We start from the raw sequence: 22,098 nt of genomic DNA, 5'->3' as shown, positions 1-22,098 counted from the left end.
AGTGAGCGATACTTTGGGAGACTCTAAAGCAAATACGGTCCAAGCCAAGCAGAGAGAGAAGAAATCATCAGCATGTCTTACTGGGAACAACGTCCCAGCCACCTGCAGCAGCACTGGCAGCAGCTGTGGAGCCACCTCCCGAGCACTGAAGACCCAGAGCTTTCTCCTGTGATACCCACTCCCCATCTGAGGAGCCTGAGGGTGTGGCCAAGGCCACGAAGCTAGCACGTGGGGAGGAGTAATGTGCTTCCTCCTGCCTCCAGCAAACGCTTGTTATATGTCAGGCCTTGTTCTACACATTGAAGCACAGAAACAAACAGGCCAATGAGGACACAGCCAGGGACACAGACTCAAGCAGGTCAATGAGGATGAAGCCAGGAGCCATGGATTTCTCACCTGAGCACCTGGAGAAGCAGAGCCACAGGTCCAGAGAGGAACAGACAGGTGAGGAGCGGCGCCTGTGGCCTGGGGGAAACAAGGCGAGACAGTTCAGGTTGAGATGAAGCACACCTGGTCAGCATCAGGTCCAGTCAGGAAGGAGGGCTCTCACCCACCCCCACCCCCTACCCGTGCCCGGGGGTACTGAGGTGAGAGCGTCCCAGAGTCAGCATCCCTAACTGGTTGTTGGTGTAAGGGGAGGGGAGGATCTGAGGCCACAGGGGATGCTCAGTGAGGAGGAGGCAGTGATGGAAAGGCATGGGTGACTGTACTCCATGGGAGCTGGGGATTAATGGGCACCAGCAGCAGGAAGAGGTGAGGGAGTGTGGCCCTGTCTACACTTGATGCTGGACTTCTGCCTCCAAAACGATGACAGAATACATTTCTAGCTTAAAACAAATTTTATTTCACCCAGTGCTGGGGATGGAATCCAGGGCTGGCACATACTTGGCAGTGCTCCGTTGTCTAATCCACCCAGCTTGCGGCAACCTGACATGTGGCCCTAGCTCATGAATACCTTGTGTAAAACCACACGTCTGGAGGAGACCTGGAGGGACAGGAGGAAGCAGGGCTAGGAGATGGGGGAACACTACACAGGGTGAGGAGCTGAACCAAGCGGCACCCTGAAGGCAGGAGGAGAGACCACACAGGGAGCACCGGCCACGTGGAGGATGCTGAGGATCCACAGAGAGGAAGGCTGCGCACAGCCACTGGTGACAAAAAGGTGCAGGGAGTGCAGCAGGGAGAAGTGCGTGGCCTGAACCCAGCCCCAGGAGCCATCCGACCACATGTGTACCTGGAAAAGTCGGAAAGCACTTCCAACAGAAGCCACTTGAGTGCAGGGACCAGTCGCACATGCAATGGACTACGTGCACTGATGAGGGCCAGGAGGAAAGTCTTCATGGGCGTGACTCACACTCAAAGCTGTGCTTCAGGCTAGCTGGAACCGCTCTCAGGACAAAGACCCCACGCGCCTGCAAGCGGAGCCCTGAGCAGCTCCCAGGGCTCTTCCTTGATCGAAGCCTGTCTCCCCTCCAAACCCCAACTCTGTCTCCAGTGTGAGTTCCGGACCAGCCCCGTCCTCGGATCCAATCACCCGGACTCCCACCTGGTTGAGGGGCCTCAGCCTGGCCTTGCTGCAGTCCACTCTCCACGCTTTCTAAAACACACATCTGCACCCATGACCCATCCAATCCCCTTCCAAAAGCCCCATGATGCATGCACGGGGCTTCTGGGGGAACAGTCTAGATCTAAACCCTAACACCTGGGACACCTCTACACCTCAGGCAGACATGGAGAGCAGCTCCCTATTGCGTAGCTTTCCCTTCTTGGCTGGGGAGGCCACAGCACCAGGGCCTCTGGAAGGAAAAGGAGCGCATCCCGAGCAGCTGCGTGGGGCCACCCACATGCACTGTTGTGGTTACTCCTGCACATGCTGGCACATGGCGGGATCAGCTGCACCTCACAGGGAAGGCAACCAGAGTGGGACGGCCTCACTGAGCAACAGCGAAGCTGGCTCAGAACCAGGATAAGGAAGTTTTCAGCCATGGCCAAAGGGAAGTGCAAACCCCTGAAAGTCTCACAGTGTTTAAGACAGAAATGTGTTCTATAAAGCATTCATTCAAAAATAGCCAAACCAGAGACACTGAGCTCCCTCCCGTGGACAGGTCTCTTCCCTGGCCCTACTGTCTAACAAAGCCCAAGGTTGGAGTGTCTGCTGCTAATGTCGCCGAGGTACACCTTCCACACAGTGAGTCCTACATCACAAGTCAGTCTAAAAGCGCCACTGTCACCCAGCAGCTGCACATGCTCTGGCTCCTGTGCAGCTGCGCTGCTCCCAGGTGGCCCGCAGACAACACTTCTGCAGGCACACCTGGAGAGGGCTGGAGAGGCGAACCCTGAGGCAGTGTCCCCTCCAGGCCCTGCCCAGGCTTCCTGAGCCAGTCTGGTGGAGGACTAGGGCAACACACGCTCCTGCAGGCCGGGGCAGACTGGCGCCCTGTGCTTGAGCTCCACAGCAGGGACACTAGGGCCCCACCACACCCTGCCCTAGCGCAGACGGGCTACACTGCACCAGAGCGGGGCCTGTGGGTACCTGTGCACACCCTCTTACTCACTCCTCACACTCCAGCGTACCTCCTGGGGCTTTTGTTCTGTTTTAGGTAAAAGTCAAACGTAGAAGGCTTTTTAAGCTTGGGGGAGCTGTCCCAGTTTGAGAAGACAGGGTGGGTACTGAGAGCCAGAGCTGCAGGGACAAGGGAGAAGTGACAAATGTGTAGGGGAAAGGCTGGAGGCTCAGGGCTGTGGTGAGGGAGGAAAGGGAAGTGCCAGTGTGAATTCATGGCTTTTAATGAAGAGAAATAAAGAGCCAGATTCAGGTGTGCCTCGCACACACCTGTGCATTTACAGGCATGACTGCGTGACAGCACACACAGAGCCACCCACTCTAGCCATCTGTACCCCAACTCATCAGGAGGCTAAGGCGAGAGGTTCAGGCCAACTTGGGCCACATCTGAGAAAAAGAAATTTAAAAACAGAAAAATAGAAAGAAAATAATGCTGTCAGTCAATTTAAGAGGGCTGGGGATTTATCTCAGTGGCGCCTCGCCTGCCTGGCAAGTGCAAGGTCCTGAGTTTGATTCCCAGTACAAAAGAAAAAGTCAATTTAAGAAAACTGGGGAAATGTGAGAATAAAGTCACTATCAGAGTTTGCTGCTCTGATGGAGTGATGATGCTGCGGGTCCACAGTGTGTCTTCACACGGAGCATACACACCAAGAGGCTCAGCTGCAGGGTCATCATGTCCACAGCTGGCTTCACGGGTCAGCAAAAGTGCACCCACGATTAAACTAACCTGGGCCGACACCAACTTGTTGGGCTTAGGTGGCAGGCAACCACAGTCCTGCTCCTTCAGCTTTGTCTCCAAATGTTCATAATAAATAATGAGGGGTGATCAGAATTTTATTCAAAAACATAAAGACCTGTAGTTCTCTTTCAAAACTGGTTAAAACCTCTCAATTGGCTCAACCATTCTAAAAGCAAAATTTGCAATGTGCATCACAAGCTTTGGACATGTGCTCTCCCTGCATCAGAACACCAGGCAAGGACTTATAAAGGGGAGGGGGGTACGACTCCTTCTGCCCAACATACTGTTGAGTAAATACAGGGCAGTGGAGTCAAGGTGACCCGCACGCCTACTGGACACCAAGGAAGCTGCCAGCAGATGGCGCCACACTCTCAAAGTGGCCCCACCCAAGCACCGGAGCTACAGGCTTCCAGCATCTGTGGGGCTTCCGACTGAATTCCACCCCCAGCAAAGGGATCCACCACCATGCAGTAGTAAAACTTCCATTCCCCCAACTGGGCAGGTGCAGCTCCCAGCAGAAGGCACAAGGTTGACACAGCCACAGGAACTATGACCTGGACTCAGTCCAAGGCCTCTGTCCATCAGCGCTGGACAGGGTAGGCCCAAGACAGAACCTGAGTAAAGAAGTGAAACCTATCATTTACTCAGAAAGAACTAAAAGGACCTGATCCACAACAACCAGTTGGGAGGCTCCTCTTTATCCAATATTGATCTTTCATGCATCATGTAATACCCTAAGGCTGATTTGAGATTAAGAGGTAACTGGGGCTGGGGATGTAGCTCTGGGGCAGAGCATTTCCCTAGCGTGTGCAAAGTCTACACCATGTGAATGAATGAGGGAAGGAGGGCAGGAGGGCGGGAGAGAACTTCCTGGCCCCTGCTGGTTATAAAATGAAGCTTAAGTGTCAATGACTTGTTAATGTTCTTGGCCTCTTTTCCTGACTATCAAAAGATGATGGCTTACCAAACAACCAAACCTATCTTGTCTCCTTTAGATCAGTCAAACTGATGGCATCAACATCCCTCCCCAGCCTGAAGCAGGTGTAAGAGGATGGATCCTCAGCCCCTCTGTACTCCTTGAGAATAAGGGATCAAAGTTGGGGGGTGGGAGGGTGGAAGTAATAGATAGGCAGAAAGGAAACAAGCAAAATCAGAACTAAAGAAACTATACTTTTAAGAAGATGCAACTTCAGAACAGTCAAATTTACCTAAGATTATCCATAACAGTATTTCCTAGGTTTGTTTATGCTACTTTTTCTTAGGCCCATTATACTCCAAATCCCTTAGATACTGTTAGCTGACTGAAAAAGGAAAAGGAAAAAACTTAAGAAACAGATTGAGAGGGCCGGGGATTTAGCTCAGTGGTTCCACCGCCTGCTTTGCAAGCACAAGGTCCCAAGTTCGATCCCCCGTACCAAAAAAAAAAAAAAAAAAAAAGAAACAGATTGGGAGAGCTCAAAGAATGTTTTTAGGCAAAACATCTTAGATCACCCACACCCCTCCCAACAAAACTTCAGTGGGGCTCATGCCTTTACCTGTCAAACGGGCCACGGTCTGTCTGTGGGTGGGCTGTGCTTTTGCCCTAAGCCAAGAGCAAGAGGGACTTTGCTACAGAGTCACAAATTCCACAGATTTCCAATGCCAAAATACCTATATATTCCCATGTCCAAGCTGTAGAATGTCTCTCTTGAGGGCCTTCACTCATGTGAGTATGGACTTTCAAATTTCTGCCGAATAAATCCTTTTATGCTACTTTAAAAATAAAAAAGCAAGAGAGAAACACACACAATCAGTGGATGCCTATCTCCACTACAGCACACAGAAAGTTTCTCTAATCTTCAAGCACAGTGTTTTCACTTCTAGATGTTGTGTCGCAGGGCTCTGAGATCCCAGGGAAGGCTCACCCACTTAATGCTCTACATTAAGGGCTACACACGCTTTCTGTCTGTTTCATCCATTTATCGAAATTCTTTGTCACTTCAGTCCCCTCCCCAGAGTTCATTGAAGGCCAAAAATAATAAAGACACAACTTTCCAATCGTCACAAAAAGAAGTATTAAAATTCATTAGTAAAGAAATAAAGGGCTGGGGATTTAGCTCAGTGGTTCCACTGCCTGCCTTGCAAGCACAAGGTCCTGAGTTCGATCCTCAGTACCAAAAGAAAAAAAAAAACAACACAAAGAAATACAAATGCTTAAATAATGTACCCTTTTTAAATTTTAATTTTAAATTTTTTTTACATTTTAAATGAATTTTTATTACATATGTGGACACAATGTTTACATTTCTCGCGGGGAGTTGGTTGGTACATGTATCCCTTTTTGTTATGGCCTTTAACCACAGAAGTGTCACCTTGACTGGATTAGGAAACGCGGTGGTGGGTTAGCACAGCACACTGAGTGTCTACAGAGAGGACTGGCACACAGGCCAGCATTCTCAGGGAGGAAGGCTCACCCTAGCTATGGGTGGCACCCAATGGGAAGAGAAGGATGTTCACTCATTTCCAAGAAGCTCCAGCCTGCTCGAGTGGGTGCATCTCTTGCTGCCATCATCTTGGAGCATCTGTCTCTAGCTTTCAGCGCAGCCCCGAACCACTGACTCCAGGGACCCCCCAGGCTGTGGACCTTGGACTGGTGCTGCGTCCTTGATCCCCTGTTCTTCAGCTTCCATCTTGGGCTGAGCAGCTCCTGGATCCTCCGTCCCTCCAGCACGAAGACAGCCATGTGGACTCTCCCACCTCCTATCCGTGAGCCACCTAACCTGACTGTGTTGCTCTAGAGAATGCTAACCAATACAGAGTCTGGTACTGGGAGTGATTCTAGAGAAACAAAATTATATAGATGAATTTCTCTAACAGGTTAGTGGTTTCTGGAACTGGCTCTCTAATTTGATGAGTCCTAAAGTTGCCATGATCTCTCCTTCTGATAGCTTGGAGTACTGACAGTCCAAGGTATGAGCTGTTTAAAGTACTGTAATCCACAACACAGATCCATTTGATTATCCTAATTCACCACTTGTGAGATATAAGATGCAAAAGTACACAATACCTTTGAACATTCTGAAAGAGTAAGAAATATAATGACGCTGGCTCATTGCTCTCAGCGTCTCTGGACAAAGGAATAAGGGGAAAGGATGAGCTAAAAGCTTCAAATTCCAAGATCCAGAAACATAAACAATCTAAAGGGTTCTAAGAGTGTTCTGAAAGAGAATCTTCTTTCCTTCAGCTATTGGACTGAAGTTGCCAAAAACTAAACCCAAGCCTTCATGACGAGATTGGCTGAATTACAGCACAAGCTTAACACTCAGCCTTGGAGTGTATCTGCAGTTAAAATGAAGGTGCTAACAGGAAAATAATGGGATCCTGTGAACTGGGACGGAGATATCTGGGAGGAACCTAATGAGGCTGCAGACACGGAACTCCTAGATTCTGATGAGATTATTTTTGCCAGAGGAAGAGATTTCTGCACCCTCAGTGGCAAAGGCTTCTCCACCCCTACACACTATGGTGTTGGCCTTCCTGTACCCCAGGGAACTGTGAGGTAATAAAGACTGTCAGATGCAGTTAGAAGCAAGACAATGCCAATGCCCCTCAGAAGCCACTCTTCCACCACTTTCGGCACTAGGCAAGCGGTGCGAGCCTTTCAGGGCTTTCAATGATACAAACAGCCTGTGCAGCACATGTGCCATAGGTTCGCCACCACTGCTGTAGGCCCATATCCAGGCACAGATCTCAGCAGGCTCCTAACGGTAAGGAACACGGTGGGACCCATGGGGAGGTATGCTACATTCCATTTTTTCTACATAACACTGTGTGGGCACAAAATAATTTTGCTGTTAAGATAAATGTAGAACTCACGAGGAAATTAGGAGAGTAATCAACAACTTGTACAACATTGGTGTCTGTTAGTTTTATCAATTTGATCTTTAAACCACAGCATTTTTCAAAACCTGAAACATTAAGACAGTTGAGGGTGATCCATCAGGTAAATGGCATGAATTAATTTCAATCACGATAAGGATGCAGCTTTCAATATTACACCGTGTGTGATTCTGTTCTACACCCATGTACTCACAGTACACACAGGACTCTTAATGCTACCTGTGGGAGCACAGAAGTTAACATGCGAATGGCACAGACCCTGAGCCTGGTCAGGAGCTTATTCTCCAGACCTCACTGTGGAGACGTCTCCTAGCTGGGCCTTCACAACTAAGTTACAGGCCACTCCATTGCCTCACCACTCGGCTGTCTCCTCGGCCCAGAAAGAGCCTCCTGGCCTTTCTCCCACGTCACCACCCCACCCAACTCCCAGCCTACTCTCCACCCAGCAGCCGCCACTTTTGGGATTTTTACTGCTTGGTTCTTCCCTTCTGACTATGCTTTCAGGACAATGTGCTAGTTCCCTAGTGTTCTCCAAATGGTGACCAGTGAGGTTGTTTTTAGCTCATTATGATCTCATGGGTTTGAACACTGTGTTAAGTATTTATTGCACTTCTTTCTTGATGTTAAAATTACCTCACTGTTGACAACACAAGGCCCTTCAGTTAGCTTCTATGCTCTTTAACACAACCCTGCAGTTTTAGTGTTTTGAGACAGGGTCTCGCTAGTATATAGCTCACAGTGGCCTTGAACTCTGCCTCCTGGGATTACAGGAATGTACCAGTGCACTCAACTTAGTGTGTGTGTGTGGTTTGGTTTTTTGTTATTGTTGTTGTGGTTTATATAGAGTACTGAATCCAGGGCCTTCACACTGAGCTACATCCCCAGCCTTTTTGTTTTGTTTCCTTTTTTTTGTACCGGGGATGGAACTCAGGACCTTGCACTTGTGAGGCACGCATGTGTGGTGCCACTGAGCTACATCCTTGGCCCTGTTTCCTTTTTGGAGTTGGGGTTCTCCACAGTTTTCCTGGTTTCAGGGGAGAATGAGCTATTCCAGGTTTATCTTGTTCGTTTTCTGTGCACACCTAGACTCTGCCATTAAGCCAAGGTATGTGACATAGACAGCACAGCTCGGGGCTCTAAGGGACCACTCCCCTCCACTCACCTCTGCCATGGCTTACCACATGGTGGTCTAGACGAGGGAAACAAAGTCCCCAAGTCCACCCAGGAACTTTCTGGAAAATTCCAAACCAAGACCCAGGTGCACCAGAGCGCCCTGCCTTCCCCCGGCACTCACTGAGGTTCATACATATGGACTGCACCTCATACACACAACTGTAAGAATGAATTATGGGAAAGGGTGTGTGCAGCAGACGCAGAGGGCATGAGCAGGCCCATCAGTCAGCCTCTGGAGGATGCCCCGGGCGGGGCTCTGAAGCAGGCAGAACCTCACGACCCCTGCACCCTCGGCACTCGAGCCACTCTGGCTTTAATAAACTTTGCTGCTGTTTCCTTACCCTCGGGCACTACATCCAGTCCCTTGTCCAGGACGCCCAGAACCCAGAACTCCATCCCTAGACCCCACCATCCACGATTAACACCAGGGCTCTCAGTAGGTCATTTAGGGACTGGTCTAGGTGCTATGTGCTTGGTACTACTGGCACTGGCTTTTTCTAGGCCTCCCCAACCACAACCCCAACCAACTCCTAGTCTAGGCCTTTTTACTGAATGGAGTTATGAGATACTTTCTCATAGTTTTTAAAAATATGCTACCACTGGACTCTCCAATTCAAATTTAGGATTACAGTATATTTATTTAACTGCTTTGATTTCTTATCTGTATGTCTTTTACCCTGGAAATCTTATTTCCTAATGACAGTAATATGGCTTTTTTGACTTATCATATGACACATATGTTCAAAATAGCAATACTAATACTATCACTAACAATATAAGTACTAAAACCTGCCTAGATCTCTTTGTAGTTCCTTTGTCTCTAGGATTTATCCCACTAGGATCACAAGCCAATTTGTTTTTAAGTCACCTGTAAAAACTCCTGTCTGTAGTTAATCCACAACTCAATTCTTAGTTAAGTTCTTTTGACTTGTTTTGTCTTCAATTTTTACAGAATACTTTGCCTCTTGTTTTAACTTTTAAACTACAGCATGGTTTTGCTGGGGCTTAGGATGTGCTCCCCTAAGTGCGGCCCCTGGCCTGCCAGGCATTTTATGCTGAGTGAACCTGAGAAGCGGCAGGTGAGGGCCCCCATCACCCAGCAGGTTATCCAGGTGAGAGAAGCCACTTGGAGCTGGAGGGCGGGCACGGCCCGGCACAGAGAGGAGCCTGCCAGGTAGGCCCACACAGCTCTGCAGTCCGTTACCCGTGACCCCTGTGGTGTCATCACTGTCCTTCATGACCGTCCACTCTGCATCCGACCTGCAAAGCCCCAGGTTCTGTCACTTCCTCGAGTCTTCATTTACTGCCTAGGTGGCAGGAAACTGACATTATACGTACCTGTGTGCCCTCGTCTTGATAATTTTGTTACAGAGTCCCGAGCAGTGAATTTAAGACAGGCAGAAGGAAAACATTTTCTCTCCATAATGAGAACTACGAAAACTGTCAGAAGTCTAACATATAACTGCTCCCTTCCCTCCTGTATGGGGAACTCCAGTTTTACTAATCTAGGGACAAGGAGGCTTGCTTTTCTTTCCCTCACTCTTTTTTTCTTTCTCTTTCCTATTTACTGGGGATTGAACTCAGGGCCTTAGCACTAATGACATCCCCAGCCCTTTTTCGTTTTTTTGTTATTTTTAAATTTTGAGATAGGATCTCCTGTAGTGTTTAAGTTGTCTGCGCGAAGTTCAAACTTTCAGCCCTCCTGCCTCAGCCTCCCAGTGCTGAAACCACAGCTGGCTTTTCATTAAAAGCAAATATTCCTGAGCCTTTCTCAGGTAAAAGGTCACATTCCACATACAGTTCCACCTCACTTTGCTTCCTTTGGCCTAGGGGTGCTTCCTGGTGGGAGAAAGGACCTTCACTCCTGTTCAAAGCTGCGAGCTCTGTGGTGCTCACTAACCAGTGCCGTGCCAGGGGCCCGGACACTTCCACATCTTCCAGGAGTGCACGTGGAAACTTCATTCGTCATGACAGGCCTGTCCAACTCCTTCCGGGCACTCCTGCTGGCTCCTGATAAAGGCGGTACTGTAATTCCAAGCTTAACCAATGGCTAAGCGGGACACACGTGCACACACATGTATGCTCAGTGGTCACACCAGCACCTGCAGGCTGGTCACTCTGAGTTCCTGCTCGCCTCCCCACCCCACCCCCACTGCAGGAGTCACCCTGCCCTGGGACCCTCGGCTCTGTCAGGCTCCTGACCTCAGCGGGGCAAGGCCACTGCCCGAGGGGTCTGTGATGAGCCCCTGTATGTCACTACGTCCAGGGAGGTAGGACACACCTGGTTTGCTCCCCACTGCACGCTCAGCCTTTGTCACAGTGTCAGGTATGTGGCAGGTGCCCTATTTTTTTGTTCAGTGAACGAGTGTTGCAATTTGTACAATACAAGAAACTACCCTGTTCTATGAAAATTCAACCCAACTCACGTCTGTACCTAGCACTTTTTCAAGGAGACACATCTTTGACCACCATCTGCATTTCACCCCCAGTTCCTGTTCTGTGCAGGTGTTCTGCCTCCAAGGGCCATTCTGGTCATTTCTTCATTCTCCGGAAAGTACTTACAGGCCCTCAAAGTCATCACCATCAAGGTGCATGCGCTGTGTTCTTAATGTGCAGTCTTGGACCCGCTGCTACCTCCCTTTCATTCTCATTTCTTCCTAATCTGACTTCCCAAAAGCAAAACCCAATTTGCCTCCTTTTTGGGGGGTTAATTTCACCTTTCTAGTGTCTGAATCTGAAAGCTCAATTCAATTACTTTCTTGTTCTCTGCTTAAAGGCATTTAAGGCTGTACAGCATCATTCTCCTGAGACCTGTTTGTCCCTCATCCACAGGTGAGGATGTATAACCACGCTAATTCACTCCAACAGATGGATCTAATTTTTGATCTCCTCTTTAATCCAAGAGATATGCAGGGAATCTTGAAGTCCAGGTGAGTAACTTTAGCTATCCTTTCCTTCTTCCGTTCTAACCAGGGTCTGATATTTGGACCGACAGGATTTACTTCTTGAAACTCAGGCTTTTTCTTTGGGGCCTAATACATGGCCAATTTTGTTAAGTTTTATTTGAATGAAAATAATCTATACTTTATGTTTATTGGGTACAAATTTCTATCCATATCAATTAGCTCCAACATTATCAGTCATATCTTAACTCCTCTGTATCAGAAGTTCTCAACTGGACACGACTTTGCCCCCAGGGACATTGGCAATGCCCAGGGACACTGCTGGGTATCACAAGCAGAAGACCCTGAGATTCTGATCTGGGCTTAAGTGTCCCTAGCCATCTGAGGACACCTGCCCCACGCCCTCCTTGTGGGTTACTTGGCCCTGGGTGGCCGGCAGTCACAGTGGGGTCTCTCCCTGTGTGGGCTGAGTCCCCCTGCCCCCATCCACCCTCGTAAGCTGTGAGGGCCCCTCTATCAGAGCTGGCTCAGAGTCCAGCCTCGGCTCCATCTTTCCTCTTTGCTGAGCTGGTAACCATTTCCAGCTCTCGTTCCCATCTACTTGTGCTCCTTTCCGATGCCTGCTATGGTTTGGGTCTAGATGTCCCCCCAAAGCCTCATGTGCTCACAGGCTGGCTCTAGAGTGTGTGAAGCTGGAATTGATTCATGGTGCAGTGCTGGGCTCCAGGGCACTAGGATTTGGGTGTGAGTGCTGCCTGCCCTAAGTAGTCTGAATAAGATAAAAGGGGCAGATTTTCAAGAGATGCAGATGAAAACAATACTGAGATTCCAAAGAATGGCTGCTATCAAGCAATCAACCAATAACAAATGCTGGTGGGGGTGTGGGGAGAAAGGAACCCTTCTCCACTGTTGGTGGGAGTGTAGACTGGTGCAACCACTGTGGAAATCATTGTGGAGATACCGCAAAGAACTAGGACTAGAGGTCCCATTTGACCCAGCTACCCCCCTGCTGGGTATCTTCCCAAAAGAATTAAAAGAATCATACCACAGCAATATATGTGCACCCATGTTTATAGCGGCACAGTTTGTAATAGCTAAAGCTTGGAAACAGCCCAAGTGCCCATCAACTGGAAACTGGATAAAGAAGATGTGGTTTATTTCTAAAATGGAGTACTACTCAGCCATAAAGAACGAGAAACCAGAGTCATTTATAGCTAAATGGATGCATATTGAGGCCATACTCTTAAGTGAAATAGGACACATGTAAATACTAAAGTTTCTCTAGTGCGAGAAACTGAAAGTGTAAATAAGGATGAAAATGATTAAAATGAATAACTGATAATCTGAAATAGGAAGAAAAGGTCCAAAGGTGTAGGGGTGGTGGTAGGGGAAGGGGAAAGGGAAGGAGGGGAAGGGGAAAGGGAAGAAGGGAAAGGAAAAATTATGAGAAAGAAAAAAAGAAATGGAAACAAAGTCTATGTAATCAGGGAAGGGTGGAGGGAGTGAAGGGCGCACAGGTAATGGGGGAAAAATAAGAACCAAGATACACGATGTACAGGTACAAACACCCAATGATAAATATAAATGTATTGTATACCTAAAATGCACCAATAAATATATTTTTTAAAGGGGGGGGGCAGAAAGATGCTGTTAAACTCTCTTGTTAGCTTTGTTCCCTTGTGCACACCATGTTGTTTCTGCTCTGCGATGCCCGTTTGTCATCCCTGACTTGGAGTCAGCTGATTATGGACTGAAACCTCTTATGAACTGTGAGTCAAATAAACCCCTTACCCTCCAACCTTCGGTGTCAGGTATTTTGTCTTGGCAATGAGAGAAAAGTAACTAACATAATGCCTCACTCACGTACAGCTTCAGCTAGATGCTGTTTTTCTATAAAGTCTGAAATTTAATCACCTGAGAGATTCACCCCTGCATATAACTGTGTTTCCTTATACATCTGAGCTTATTCAAGTTATCTCAGTGTTGTTGTTTTAAATATATATACCAAGCAGCATATAACTGTGTTTCCTTATACATCTGAGCTTATTCAAGTTATCTCAGTGTTGTTGTTTTAAATATATATACCAAGTAAGTTTGTTTTTTGTTTTTCTGTCTCCTTAACTCCCTTTTGTTGCAGTGTTCCTTTGTTCTGTTCTCCCTTTGGGGCTTTGGGAACTACACCTCTGATCTTCAGTCAGTTAGTACTTATTCTAACACTATTTAAAATCAGCACCAACACCCCATCCCAGTTGGTTTTCATAACAACCCTGTACACCAATAACACAGAAAAGTGTATTTATAAGCCAGGCATGGCGGTGGGACACACCCATGATACCAGCTATTTGTGAGGCTGAGACTGGAGGATGCACCTAAGCCCAGGAGTTGGAATGACAATACCCCATCTCTCACAAAACAATACAGTACCATACCCTATATATACTACTGCTGTCTTCCTATACACACATACCTGTGATAATGATCCTTTCATAAATCAGACACAGTAAGAGAGGAAAAAAATAATAAAATAAGTTGGTCATGGTGGCACATCCCTGTAATCCCAGCGCTCGAGAGGCTGAGGCAGGAGGATTGCTGTGGGTTCAAGGCCAGCCTGGGCTACATAGTAAGACCTTGTCTCAAAAAACAACAACAGGGCTGGGGATTTAGGTCAGTGGTTCCGGCACCTGCCTTGCAAGTGTTCAATCCCCAGTACCAAAAAAAAAAAAGAAAAATAATAGAACAATTATAACAATATACTGTAATAAAATGTCTTTAAAATTTATGAATTATTTCTGGAACTTTCCATTTAGTATTACTGGACCATGAATGACTGCAAGTAACGGAACCATAGAAACTGAAACCTCAGAAATGAAGTGGGTGAAGGGAGAGTGTAGGTGAGAGACAAAATTACACTAGGAAAACCATAAAGGAAGAGGCACTGGGGCCGTGCCATGACATGTATTTCACTTAATGAAAATAAACTCAGAAACCGAATTCTCTGTTTGGAACAAAATTCACATAGAATACTTTTTTTTTTTTTGGTACCGGAGATCGAACTCGGGTCCTTGTGCTTGCGAGGCAGGCGACGGCATCACTGAGCTAAATCCCCAGCCCAAGAATACTTTTTTAAGTGAGAAAAATAAAGTGGGAAGACTTTGAAAGTCGGGAACAGTTGTAACGGGGCTGGGAATGTAGCTCAGCCAGTGGTGGACTTGCCGAGCATGCACAAGGCCCTGGGCTGGATCTCCGGCACCCAAAAGCAGCTATAGATTTTAGCCTTTGAATTTATTTAAGCAGACATTAAACTGAGTGAAAACCAACACATAAAGTATCTCCTTGGGCATGTTAGCTAAACATTATCCTGACCAAAGGTCTATAAGAAGCACTGAAACAAGTCTGTTTCTATCCTTTTTACACTTGAAATGCTGAGACGGCAGAAAAACAGAAAAGTGGGGGGGAATTCTAGAAAGCAGCCCTGAGGAGCCACTCCCTCAGAGGGAGGCCCCAGCGGCTCCTCTCCCCACAGGCCTGGACACTGGGTGGCTCCCCAGCCTGGGGGGCAGAACTGCAGGGAAGGATGGCCCTCCTCAGGTGTCCGGGGCCATCCCATCGCTCAGGAGGCTGGGCCACCAAGGCAAGAGCGCTAGCATTAGGGTTGGCAGATATTACAGGTAGTCACAGGATTTTGATTATGATTTAAGAGCATTTTTTTTCTTGTTCTGTTGCTTTTTGGTTTTTGACACAGGGCCTCGCTATGTAGTTCAAGCTGGTCTTGAACTCACTATGTAGCCCAGGCTGGACTTGAACCCCAGGCAATCCTCCTGCCTCAGCCTCCGGAATGCTGGAATCACAGGCATGTGCCACCACGCCCAACTAAGAGCAGTTTTTTTCCAGTACTGGGGATTGAACTCAGGACCCTGCACTTGCCAGGTAGGTGCGGCGGGATGGAGCCACATCCCCTGCCCCAGAGTTGTTTCTTGTTTTACACAGACCGCATGACATGCCCGTCACATCAACATTTGAGTCCACTGAGGGAAACTCACCGATCCTCCGTTCTTACTCATATTTCCCCAGCAGTTACACGATTTGATAGCATTTAGATCCAACCAACTTGGAGAATGGGGCTTTCCACGACACGGTCTCCTTTCTCTTTCTTGTTCTTTGGAAATGGACAAAAAGTCTTAGCTATTTGGCCATACAGACCGCTCTGGGATCTGACCCATAGGCCTCTGATTTGCCAGCCCTGGGCCTAAAGTACCTGTCCAGAGACACATCCCAGTCTTCAAAGTCTAACTGCTCTTCCGCGCATCCGACCCAGCTCCATCTGCTGAACGGGCAGCTCTTCTCTCCAGCTCCCGCTGGCAAGGCCGGCCTCCCCGTCAGCGCCCCTCTGACCTGGGGTCAGGCTGCACACAGCCCCAACACAGGAGGCTGAAAGGTTCGGGTCCAGCATCTGCAGACAGCAAAGGCCGCACAGACAGAAAGCCAGAGGCCTGGAGGACAGCAAGAGCCCTGGACTGCGACTACAGATTGTTCTTTTGTTAATAAACTTCCCGGAAATGATCCTTTCCTAAGATACACGTTTATTAACCTATGTAAAAGCTGTTGAGGGAATCTACAAAAACTGTCAAAATTCTACATTCAAAAAGGACACCTTAGCCAGACATGGTGGTGCAGACTTATAATCCTGGCATTCTGGGAGGCTGAGGCAGGAGGTTCACAAGTTCAAACACAGCCTAGGCAACTTAGTAACTTGGTGAGACCTTGTGTCAAAATTAAAAAATGAGCTGGGGATGTACCTTAGGTTCAGTGCTAAAGCCCTGGGTTTAATCCTAATGGCAAAAAAGGGACACCTTTTCAAGGTACCTTTTTAGAACACTTATTATCCATCACTACAGTTCAGTGTGTTCTTTTTGTTTTGTGTGAGTTTTACAGAGTGGGGGGTTAGAAACCACAACTCCATCTTTCTTCTACTCTGTTCCTCCTCCCCCACCCTATTTCCAGTCAATAAATAACTCAGAAGAAAACATCTGTCATGAAATCACTTTATTTTTCAAACAAGGCTGGGGGGATACCACTTAAAATTTAATATCCAAATAAAATCATGAATACTAAATCCTATTAAAACAAAACCTAAACACGGAAAAGTAAATCAAGCCCAAACATCCATGTGTGTCCACTAAAGACAAAACAATTCAAATGGCAAAGGCATTTTAGTGGTTTCAGAATTTCTTTTAATAGAGTCCAAGCTGCATGCTCTACCAGAGCTGGTAGATTTAAATCGCCACCAAAGCTTTAAGGCCGCGAGCATCTGGCATCATCATAAACTGACATGAAGAATGTTCACAACACCCTGTTACTAAGGACCAATAAATGTGTTTTATGAGAACGAGGGGTGGGTACTGCTGAGGCACAGCACAGGCTTAGCATGCACAAGGCCCCGGGTTCGGGTTCGTTCCCAGCACCACAGCAGGAGGGAAGGGGAGAGGAGAAAAGGAACCCAACCCTCCGAGGCAAGGCCAGGGCCTTCCTGCAGCACGGCTTGCACTTGGGGACAGTGCACCATAGTGATGGCCCTCGGCAGGCCCTCCCAGCAGCCACTGCTCAGTAAGCCACAGGAAGCCAGCCTTCATGTGGCAAAGTGGGAAACATATATCCAAACCTAAATGCTAAAAGGTTCTGACACAGAGTGGGACCATAAAATATAAAAAAACCAGAATCACAAAGGTTGTGAGATCCTAAATTTTTTTAAATTTAAATTTTTTAAAAAATGAGAAACATGCAAATGCACAAAAATATATAATGTCAACTAAAAATCTAACACCAAATAGCTTAAAAGATTCCCATCTAAAGATTCGCATGTGAACAACTTTACTCAAACATAGGCGAAGGACTTGAGTAGATATTTCCTCAAAGAAAATATAAAAGTGCCCAGTAAGTACATGAAAAGATGTCCAACATCACTAACATTAAGGAAATGCAAATCAGAAATACAGTAAGAGGCCGTCTCCCACTCGATGACAGCCAGGGCCAGGCACGTGGCTCAGCGGCGCCGAACCGGCCTGGCAAGCAAAAGGCCCGGAGTTTGGTCCTCGGTACCGGGGTACCAGTACGGGAAAAAGAAAAGAGACTGCTAGAAAAACCAGGCAGAAACTTGGGGTGGGGCTGTAGCTCAGGACAGAGCTCTCGCACAGCATGCAGGAAACCCAGGGCTCCACCCCCGGCACGGAAGGGCACCAACCAGAAAGCGGCGTGAGGTAGCGGGAGCAACCATAACCTTCCGCCCTGCCGGTGGAGTGGAGACACAGGCGCCGCAAATCAGTGCTGCAACCCCTCACAGCGGGAAGCACAGAACCAACATGAGACACAGCACTTCCACCTCTGAGCACAGCAGAGCCGAAGGCAGGTCTCACAGACAGCTACATCTGCACACCCGTGCTGGCAGCCACATTATCTGTGGTAGCAAAAAGGTGAGCCTAACTCGAATGTCCGTGGACAGACGGGGAACCAAAACGTGGTACACACATGCAACGGAATACTATTCAGCCTTTAAAAAATGGAAACTGACACGTGAAAACATACACAGGCATTCACGAAGTGAAATGATGACATCAGGCCAAGTGAGGTCAGTTAGTCACAAAAGCCAAGTACGCAGGATCCCACTGGCCTGAGGTACGGAGAACAAACAGGCAGAGAAACAGGAAGCAGAATGGTGCTGCCAGATCTAGGCAGAGCGAGAATGGAGTTTGTTTAATGAGCGTGGAGTTTCAGATTTACAAGATGAAAACAATCTTGGAACTGGTTGGTGGTGATGTTCTGATGATTGCACAATACCAATGAACTCAATGCAACGGAACTATACACTTCAAAAGGTTAAAACACAAATTTTGTTATATATATTTTACCACAATGAGAAACTGGGGAAAAAGTATGCATAAACACAAAACTGACTTTAAAAGGATGTGAAGTTTAGCAATTTAACATTTATTACTTTCCTGTTCCTGTAAATTCTTCCAATTAAAAAAAAAATAAAGGTAAACTGTCACAAAACATCTCAGATAACATAAATACACACAGAGAGTTCTCAGGGAGGCTTTGCAGAAGTTTGGTCAGACAGTTCTAGAAACTACAATCACAGGGCCAGGGATTTAGCTCAGTGGCACTGTGCCTGCCTTGCAAATGCAAGGTCCTGAGTTCCATCCCCAGTACCAAAAAGCAACAAAAAAATTTTGCAAAAGAAACTGCGATCACAGTAGCTGCCAGTCCACAGCCCCAGGGACTGGGCCCACCGCAGGCTCTGCTGCCAGCCGCACGGTGCAGACTTCGGACACCCACCCCTTCCAGCCCTTCTCCCTGCACCAAGCAGGCCCCCTGAGGCCCAGGGAAGCAGCAGCCAGCATCTGTGGTGGCATTGAGGGAAGAGAGCTTGGCCATCCCCTCTCTGAGGTGAGTGCTGAGAAGAGAAGACAACGAAGCAGGTCGAGTGAGGTGTGGGCCTGAGAGGCTGTGAGGCCAAGCAGAGAGGACCCATCCGTGGGGCTGCCAGGTACAAAGGAGCAGAAGCTGAGAACAAAAGCCCAACTTCATGGCTAAGGCCAAGACCCCTGAGGCTGGCTGGAGTCCACCAGACTGACCGATGAGTGCAGGAATCCTACTAGATTACAGCTGTCCTTCTGCTGGGGGATTCCGAGGATGGCTTTCCCCTGCCAGAGGGTGGGCCCAACACCCTGAGACAGGGCACCAACCATTCACACTAAGCAGCTTCCTCAGAGGATAGGGGGCCTGGTGGCTGATGTGTCCAGGTGACTGCAGCAGTTTAGAGAAGACAAATGAATCCAAATGGGGGCAGGAGGCGTGTGCACTGCAGATCAGTTCAGGGACCTCATGAGTGCTGGCAAGGCTAAGCACTACCGTACCACTAGGCACACCCCTGGCCCAGTGAATCCAGAATCTTTACTAACTCACAGGTCCTCAGTCTCACAACCTGGCAAAGCAGCAGTTTTCAAGATTTTGCAAAAGCTGTAGACCTTTACCCTCCCATCCTAAAGAGTTACTAAGCAGCTCCACCCCTTCCCAAGTCCCTGAGGCGAGTCCTCTGAAGGACAGAGCTTTGGAGACAGGAGTTTTAAACCACAGGTCAGACAATACACTTGCTGCTTGTATCTCACTGCCTCCCCTGCAGCTCTCCCAGAAATAACCCCTCGGGGGTTATCAGACTGAAACAAGGGGCTGCCGTCACTGTCATGGACAGAGGACAGGCAGCAGGCTAGGTACCTGCACCTGCTCTTAGCAGGATGTTCACAGGCTTCCACAGAAAGGCCTGTGAGTGCTCCCCACCAAACGACGACCTCCCACCAGCCTCCCGGCTGATCTACACCCTAACTCCATCCATTTCATAGGTCTTGTCAACAGCTTACACCAGCTAGAACCAGCAAGCAGCACCCGGAACATACGTGGGTGGCTGGAGGACCTCCTCCAACTGATGAGCGTGGATACTTCCCACCCTTCGAGGCTCTGAGTTTCCCCAGCTGTGCTGCTTGAACCCTTTGTCACATCTGCCACCGATAAAATCACATCAGGAAGACAAAGGACACATCCACATTCCTACCAAGGGACAGGCTGGGAACACAGACTTGTACTGAAGAAGCTCTGAATGTGGTATCTGAACCTGAAAGAGAAATCTATCTGCGATCACTTCCAGCTGCAAAGTCAACAGCAGACAATCAGCCCTGGGGCTTCTGCAGGACCAGTGACAAGTGAGTTCACAAAGGTTCCAGATGTCACTGGAATCTCATCACTCCTCCCGAAGGACCTCCCAGAGCTGCTGCTGGGGGTGGTAACACGGTGAGACAGCTCAGGGCTCAGATGGGCTCTATCGCCAATCGGACTCAATATTCTGATGACTGTTTCACTATCACAGGTTCCCTTCTTGGTCATATTTCATTCTGGCCAGGCAAACACAGGAAACTTAAGGACCCTCAGGTCTCCGCTAGGCACCACTTTAGCAGTTTCAAGCTTTTCTTCTACACAGTTTCAGACAGTTGAACATTTTGCAACAAAAGTGAAAGTTGTGATGTTACTTGAATAGTAACATTGTATTTCTTCTACTCACAACCAAGACTTTCCAAAAGTTAGAGGCACGGCACGAGTATATAACTAAATGTAAACCAGAGGACAGGAACCTGAGATCATTAACCATGTAACCTGCTGACACTCAGAACAAGCCTTCCACCGCCTGCCAGGTTTCCTCCATTCTAAACCACACTTAACTCCCCAGGGCTGCAACTCCAACTGCCCTGCGAAGAAAGGGCCAAGTCAGCAGGGATTTCCAGCACTTTGGTTTACTATACACATCACAGCAGTACAGTTTAGATTCAACAAACTATTCAACGAGATGATCCATATATCACTCTCCCAACTAAGGGCAAAGGTGATGTAAGACAGGTGTGAGTCTGTTTGCCACTTCCAAACCAATCACACTCCAGTGCATCACCTGTAACTGTAGTTCCAATTTTCCCTAAATACATCCTTATAAACTTAAGGCTGGGGATGCAGCTCATTGGCAGTGTGCTCGCCTAGCATGTGCCAGGCCCTAGGTTCCATCCTCAGCACGGCAAAAAACACGTACTTAAGAGGACCTTTAAAAATAATAATAATAATAATCATGGGCCAGGGATTTAGCTCAGTGGTTCCGCTGCCTGCCCCGCAAGCACAAGGTCCCGAGTTCGATCCCCGGTACCAAAAAAAAAAAAAAAAAAAAAAAAAAAATCATGAAATGAGGCCTAATTAGAGCCGGGGGGGTTCTTCCATCCTTTAGTGGAAAGTGCCCACGTCTTCAAGAAAACCAGTTTCTTTTCTACGAAGCTAACTCTTACGTCCTCTTTTAAGCCAGAACCCCTTACCTAGGTGAAGTCTATCCTGAACTGCTCGTTTAGCAAACACACGCACACCTGCACTCAACACCCAGCAGCAGAGGTAGGACTCAAACATCCCGAGGCAGAACCCAGAGGGCAGGTCTCAGGCCTGGACCAAAGCAAGGCATCTCAGGAGCGCCACGAGGAAATAAAGCGACTCCTTTTTCTCAAATGTTCTAAGTGGCAAGATTTCTCTCGAAAGCAGCGTGGAAACGCACGAGCGGATAATCGTCCGAACTCTCGCCGACCAGCTACTTGAATAGCTCTTTAACGTAAATAACCCGGGGCAGCCAAGGCCGAGGACCCGCGCCGGGGCGCTCCGCAGTGTGGCCGCGTCCCCGAGCCCCAGCCGGACCCGCCGCCATCTTCCCGGCCCGCGCCCCCGGCCCCCACCCCGCGCGCGCCCGCGCGCCCCTGTCGCCCCCGCCCGCGCGCGCCCCCGCCGGGACGGTTAGGAGCGCGCCCCCGAGCGGGCCCGGCGCGGCGGCCCCGGCGCCTTCCAGAAATTTCCGCGTCTGAGCCCACACAGGAAACCCTCTGGGCGCGCCTCCGCGCCGCCGGCCGCCCGCGCCCCCTCCCCGGCCACGCGCCCGCGCCCCCTCCCCGCCCCCTGCCCCGGGCGGCGGGTTGAGCGCGGGCTCGGGCGCCGCACCCCCGCACTCCGCACGCCCGGCCCCGGGGCGGCGGCAGCGACGGCCGCGGCCAGCGTGATTGATAGGGACGGCGGCGGCGAGAGCGGCGGCGGCGGCGGCGGAGCGGTTGAGTGACAGCTTACCTGGGTGCCAATCTTCATCACACTGACAAGCGGCTGCAGCAATCGGGACCCGCAGTGCCGCGCCCGCGTCCAACCGTCACGCCGACGCCGGGCCACGCGACACAGCCTCGCTCAATGGGAGGAGGGCGACGCCGACGCGCACCGCATCAATATTC

General features: G+C 48.9%; 1 protein-coding gene across 4 annotated transcripts in view; it reads right to left on the bottom strand.

Annotated features, from left to right (window-relative positions):
* The window catches only part of Pknox1 (PBX/knotted 1 homeobox 1), a 57,907-nt gene extending 35,827 nt beyond the window's left edge, over positions 1 to 22,080 (bottom strand). For 2 of the 4 annotated variants that reach the window (XM_004842426.4, XM_004842428.4), the window contains exons 1-2: positions 21,944 to 22,080; positions 397 to 465 (exon numbers count right to left, since the gene is read on the bottom strand). The gene's annotated coding sequence lies outside the window, so the exon portion shown is untranslated. Of the gene's footprint in view, positions 1 to 396; positions 466 to 885; positions 986 to 1,234; positions 1,417 to 21,943 lie in introns of those variants that run through there. The other 2 variants (XM_021256322.2, XM_021256323.2) reach the window with 2 other exon arrangements.
* Between the last annotated feature and the right edge of the window lie 18 nt (positions 22,081 to 22,098).

This window comes from Heterocephalus glaber, unplaced genomic scaffold, assembly GCF_053883595.1.
Source record: "Heterocephalus glaber isolate CG9 unplaced genomic scaffold, H.glaber_assembly_v1.0 deba00000122, whole genome shotgun sequence".
NCBI classification, from domain to species: Eukaryota; Metazoa; Chordata; class Mammalia; order Rodentia; family Bathyergidae; genus Heterocephalus; species Heterocephalus glaber.
The sequence above is the reverse complement of the archived record's forward strand: the minus strand, read 5'-3'. Positions and strand labels throughout refer to the sequence as shown.